The sequence below is a fragment of the Ammospiza nelsoni genome, chromosome 34 (genome assembly GCF_027579445.1).
Source record: "Ammospiza nelsoni isolate bAmmNel1 chromosome 34, bAmmNel1.pri, whole genome shotgun sequence".
Taxonomy (NCBI): domain Eukaryota; kingdom Metazoa; phylum Chordata; class Aves; order Passeriformes; family Passerellidae; genus Ammospiza; species Ammospiza nelsoni.
This window is the reverse complement of record NC_080666.1, coordinates 1189918-1196324: the sequence shown is the minus strand read 5'-3', so window position 1 is coordinate 1196324 and position 6407 is coordinate 1189918.

Genomic DNA, 6407 nt, shown 5'->3' with positions numbered 1-6407 from the left:
GGCGGTTTCTGCTTTCTCTCCTTGCAGCCGGGCTCTGCGGGTGCTGAGGCTGCTCTGGGCTCTGCCAGGGCTCTGCTGGGCTCAGCCCTGGGCCCAGCTGGGCTGGCTCTGCCCTCACATTGCTCTGACAGCTCTGCATCAGACGAGCCCGTTGTCAGCACAGCGCCTGAGCTTTCTGCTTTGGCAGGTGAGTGAGACTCTGCTGCAGGCCCAGAGATTGCAGCTGGGGACACACATCCAACTGGCAAGGACCCAAACTCTCCACAGTCCCAGCTGAACGCCTGGATCTGCACAGGGTGTTTTGTGTGTCCCATTCTTCCTTCTTTATTGGCTGGAATTGTGCAATTGCACTTTCTTCCTCCTCTAGAAGTGCCACGAGTGGGCCAAAGCTGGCGAGTGGGCCGTGCTCCTGAGGCAGTGCAGTCTGGAGCTGGTGGATGGAGAATTGCCCTTCTGCACTGCCAAACCAGAGCAAAAAGCCGTAAGTGGGACTTTGTGACTCTAAGAAACTCCTGGCAGTTTCAAAGGGAATGTGCAGCTCATTCGCAGGGTGAGAAGGAAGATCATCTTCTAAAGGATTTGGGCTTTGACAGAGTTTCCATTCCCAGTCCTGCTTGGAGCTGGAAGGGCACAAAGCAATTTCCTCTTGCTTCGAGCACAATTTCAAATACCAGTGTTGGGAACAAAGCCCAAAATCTTTTAAGAGGCTGCTGAGGTCAGTAAGATGGATCCATGCAATCAGCACATTTACAATGTAAAGAACTGAGTTCTCTTTTGAAAAAGATCATTTACCTCTTAATGCAAAGAATGTATCTTTGCATTTATGTTTTGGTTTTTTCACTAACATTGTGTTATGTTTTTTCACTAACACTTGGATTTTATTCTTATCTTTTACAATTTACCTATTTTTTTCCTTTTTCCTTTTTTTCCCCTCTAAATAGAAAACATGTCCTACAAAAGGAATGTCCTTTGCTCCTGGTTCCCATGTGGAGCAGCTCCCTTCCTGCTGGCTGAGCTGCTCAGGCAGAGCCCGGCAGCTCCTGGCCCTGCAGGGCTGAGGCTTTTCCCCGTTGCTGGGCACAGACTGATGGAGCAGCACTGCTGAACACGGGCACACAGAGGGACCAGCAGCAGCTGCCTTTGGCCACCTGAGGCTCCAAGGCCCAAACTCTGAGCAGCCAGGGCTGGAAGAGACTGGCAGGATCTGATCCCTGACTCTGGGCAGACAGGACAGCACAAATGATCCCACAGCAGCAGCAGCAGCAGCAGCAGCACATGGAGCTGACTTTGAGCACAGCCCCTGCCCCTCTTCCCTCCCGTGTGCAGCGGTGTCACAGCAGCCTGAGGCACCTGGGAGCCCCCAGTGCCAGCAGGGACTGGAGATGGCAGCCCTGGGCTCCTGGAGGCTGTGCAAAGAACAGAGCTGGGCACTCCCTGTCCATGGGGAGCTTCCAGATGGAAAAGGCTGCTGTGCCCAGGCAGCTGCAAGGGCACAGAAAGGAGGCTCTGGAGCACTGGATCTGTGCCAGTGCCACAGTCCTGGGCAGCAGCCAGCGAGCCCTGGGGGAACAGAGGGCACAGCAAGAGGGACAGAAGCAGGCAAGGGCAGAGACTGGAGAGAGCCAGGCCTGGGAGCAGGAACAGCTGCTCCGTTGCACTCTTGGAGAAAGCTCTTGGTTGGTTCAAAGCGCTGAAAGGCGTGAAGGGCAGAGAGGAGGCCACAGCAAACAATGCTCCTGTTTGCACAGCCTCCCCTCTCCGTGTCCCAGAAGGAATTGCATGGACTGTGTTCTTCTCTCCGAGTCGTCTCTTTCAGCATGAGCAGGTCAGCACCAGGAGCTGAAGCCTCAGGCCACAGGAGCTGGGCAAAAGGGAAATTTTGGAGCAAAGGAATGCTGCTAAAATAGCCCCAGCTGAATGCAGTGGATAGAATCATGGAATCACAGAATCCTTTCTCTTGGAAAAGCCCTCTGAGCTCACCCAGTGCAGCCGCTCACCCAGCAGTGCCAAGCCCAGCACTAAACCACGTCCCTGAAGTGCCAAGGCCTGGACACCAGCCCTGAGTGAGGCCTGGACAGCAGGCCCTGAGCCAAAGGTGGCCTCTGGATGAACCTTCCAAGCAAAGGTTCTCTTTGTATCTGCTCCCTAATGAAATGTGCATGGTTTTTAGCACTGAGATAGATGTAGCCACTCATTAGTGAAACATGTATTGACCTTTGTGTATTTAGAAGCCAGACAAGGCCATGAAATCTGACATCTGGCCTTGTTTGGGGCTGTATGGTCAAAGTCACCTCCCTTGGTTCCTCCTTGAGCCCTGGCCAGGCTTTGGGAGGGACCCAAGAGGAGGATGAAAGCAGATGTTGCCACACTAGCAGTGCTGTCAGTTTGTTCATTCAGCACTGTCAGAGCTGGGCCCTCTCCCAGCGGGGTTGGAGCCTCACCTGGGGCTGGAGGCACCTGCAGGAATTCCCAGTGCCCAGGAGTGGCTCTGCAGCCCTTGGCTGTGACAGCTTCCCCAGCTGCTGTGTGGGTCTGGGGGATGGTAAAGGCTGAGGGTAAATGCTGCTGGATCTTTGTTAATCACTGCAGGCAATCTTTGGTGGGGATGGTTGGGTGCATTGCTGAGCTGCTCCTTTTGTGATTCTTTGCTGCTCTGAGCTGCAGGAAATGACACTGATTCCTTCAGTTGGAGTCTGTGTCTTTGGTGCTGACTTTGGCCACTGGTAAAACAAAATTGGCTCAGTCTTGCCAGATCCCAATAAAATGTCACTTGTTCAGTGTCAATGTGAGGAATCAGTCCCATCAGAAATTCCCAGCTGGGAAGCCCTTCCCTGGAGTTCCCTGGCTCTGGAGTGGGCTGAGGTTGGAGCCCTGTGGGAGTAGTGGGGCAGTTGGGTAAAAGAAGCTGCACCCCTGGATGGCTTCAAATGCATCCAAAAATTGCATATGGAAAAGGAAAGAGTACATAGGAAACAGCACCATCAGAAGAAACAATTATGGTTGGAATGCTCCCACATGGAGCAAGAGAAGAAGGTTTTAGTCTTGAGCTCAGATGCATTTGTGCAAGTGAAATATCTATATACATAATAATTATATATGTATTTATAGTATAATAAGACTTCAATATATCTATTTATATATATTTATTTATGTCTGTATCTATCTATATTTCTATATCACTATCTATGTATAAAATTATATAATAATGTGAAATAGTGCTGACAATACTAATTTGGTAGCTTTGGCTGCTCAGGGATGTAACACTAAATACTCTACAGAACAGGATTCGCCAGGACCCTAATGTCAGTGGTCAACTTTTTGAGATTGTATACAATGAAAAAGGGAGAAAGGGAGGAAATTGGCTATTTTTGCAGGGTTTGCTGATACTGTGATGCAGAGTGCTTTGTCTGTTCCTGTGAAAAATACAGTGATTTTGCCTGCAGGGTTTTTCATGTACCAGATTATGCACAAGCTGCAGGATTGGTTGCACAGGTGAAGGGGTTGTTAAAAGAGCAGTTGGAAAAATGAGGAGATGGGAACCTTTGCCCATGGAGAACCCATCTCCCAGATGTGCTCCATGTCCTTCACAATGGCCCACTGGGGAAATGGAAACCCCCTGGCTGTGCACGGCTGCCCCCAGTTTGCAAATCCAGCCATGGGCAGTGAGACTTGGGCTGCCTGGGAAATTGTTCTGGCTGTGATGGCCCCTGGCTGGGCCAGCCCAGAGGCTGCAGGGCTGGGCCTTCATGCATTGGAATTCATTAGGAAAAATTCAAAGCAAATGAGAGCTATCAATCCTGAAACAGGAATTCAGATTCCTTCAGGACACTTTGATTTGGTAACTGCTCCCTTGGAGCTTGGCCTTGCAAAGTGTTCCTGTCATGGCAGGAGGAAATGATGCAGAATATCAAGGAGAAATTACAGTAATTCTGTAAACAATAACAAACAAGATTGGATTGTTCAACCCCATGACAGGGTAGCACAATTACTGATTTTGCAATTTTAAGAACGATTGTGAAAACAGGAGATCCACCTCCAGTCACCACCATTTGTGAAGATAAAGGGTTTGGATGCAGCAGTCCTAATAATGGAGCCAGAGTGTGGGTCCAGAGGCCAAAAGGCCCTCCCGAGGCAGCTGAAGGAGCAGCTCCTAGGAAAGACAACTCTGAGTCCTGAACCCTGGGCAGGAACTATGGGAATGTGTCCCTGCAGCCAAGGATTCTGTGTGAGAACAAGTAGATCTGCCAGGATATGGTTTTACACATCCTGCCAGACCAGATCTCCCTGTTTACCCCAAGGGCCCCTTTGGGAAATGCTCTGATCCACGGGGCTCCATGTGAAGGCTGCTGTGACACTGAGGGACTTGCACAGGAATTCCATCCAGGAGCCTGGGTGCCCCTCAGGGACTGGGACCCGACCCCTTCCAGCCAGAGGGGAAAGGGCCCCCCAAGCCTTGTTAGCCACAGACAGCATGGTAAAGCTGAACAGCAAAGGGCCTGGGGGCACTATTCTAGAATTAAAAAGGTGCCAGCTCCAGGGACAACAGAATTCTTGTTCCTAACTTGAATGAGATTGAAAAAATAAGAATGAAGAACAGTGTCACTAAAGTACTACTGATGTCTGTAAGGTGTACGTTTATAATCAGCCAGAATCTTTGTCTGCCACAAACACCTCTGGTGTTTCACCAAGGGATTGCTCATCAAAATATAATGATGGGTTATGATGTATTGCTGAGCTTCTTTTGTAATTCTTTGCTAATGATGATGAGCTTTGCTGAGCATATCCTTTTGTAAATCTCTGCAGCTGTGCATGATATAAATGACACAATTCCTTCAGTTGGTGTCTGTGTCTTTGGTAGTGACCCTGCCCACTGGTGAAACAGGGCCCCCTCTTGCCTAAGTGTTCCCTGGGAAGGCAAAAGCCCTCCCTCCAAAATTTGCCCCTTCCTCCCTGTTCCCCCCTTCACACCCTGAGCATGATGTGCTCTGGTCTGGGCTATGCCCGGGCTCAGTTGGGGTCCCCTGTCCTGGCTGTGTCCCCTGCCCAGCTCCCCCGCAGCCCCAGCCCCTCCCCAGCGTGGCTGGACGAGGGGCAGGACAGGCCTTGGCTGTGCTGCAGCTCAGCAAGAACAAAACCATCTCTGCGTGCTCAGCCCTGTGCCCAGCACCCGGCCCAGCAGTGTCTCAGTGCCACGGGCTGTGCCCTCAGTCCCTGCCAGGGGTTTCCATGGCAACTGCCAGGCCAGGTGACCCAGGTGTCCCCCCAGTGCCGGTTGCCATGGAAACAGTGCCCAGCCCTGCCCCTTTCTGTCTGGCTGACCTGGCCTTTGGCCCTGGCAGTGCCGGTGGCTGCTGGTTCCTGGTGCCAGAGCGGCCAGCGCAGCACAGGGCAGGTGGCCATGGCACAGCCCCCAGCAAGGGATCCCCTCTGGCTCTGGGCACTGACACCAGCCCTGAGCAAGGGCCCAGGGCAGCTTTCCATGGCCATCAACCATCACAATGGGGCCGGGCATTGGTTGCCATGGCACCAAACCAAGGACCGGTCCCCGTGGACGTTGCCATGGCACCTGGTGGCACCAACGAGTGTCACTGCAATTGTACCTGGAACAGCCCTGGCACTGCTTTGTCCTGAGGGTTGCCATGGCAGCTGAGGGCAGCAACAGCTGGGGCTCTGCAAGGGCCCTGGGGCAGATGGGAAGGAGCAGCAGAGCAGGGGCTGATCCATCCCCAGTGCCCTGCACAGCCCAGGGCAGCGTCCCAGAGTGTCCTCATGGAGCTGCCAACAACATCACCCCTCTGCAGCCCTGGCCTCTCCCCCAGCTCACACAGGTGCCCCATCCTTGCAGGCACAGACATGGCAGCACTGGCTCAGCAGCCCCTGTTTGCATTGCACACAGCAGGCAGGAGCACCCCCATGCTGTTGGTGTGGGGACATGAACCTGGGGGAGCACAAATGCCATCAGCCCCTGGGGCCAGCAAGGGCTGGGGGACACCAGGGAAACCACTCAGCTTTGTCCTGGCCTCTGCACTCAGCCAGAAAGTTTGTTCTCATCAGCTGGGAGTTTCCTGTCCCACTGCAGACGCTGTTGCTCAGAGCCAGGGCTGCCTGGCAGCCACTCCCAAACTGCCCTGAGCATTTCCCTTGCTTCACCTTGGCTTTCTTTACTCTTCCTGATACAAATTTCTTCTAATTCCCCACCCCAGGGGACCCAGAACTAGACACAGCACTCGAGGTGCTGCCCAACCAGTGCCCAGCACAGGGAAAGAATCCCTGCCCTGCTCCTGCTAGCCACACCATTCCTGATCCAGGCCAGGAGCCATTGGCCTTCTTGCCCACCTGGGCACACTGCTGGCTCATGTCCAGCCTGCTGTCCATCAGTCCCTGCAGGTCCTTTCCTGCCTGGCTGC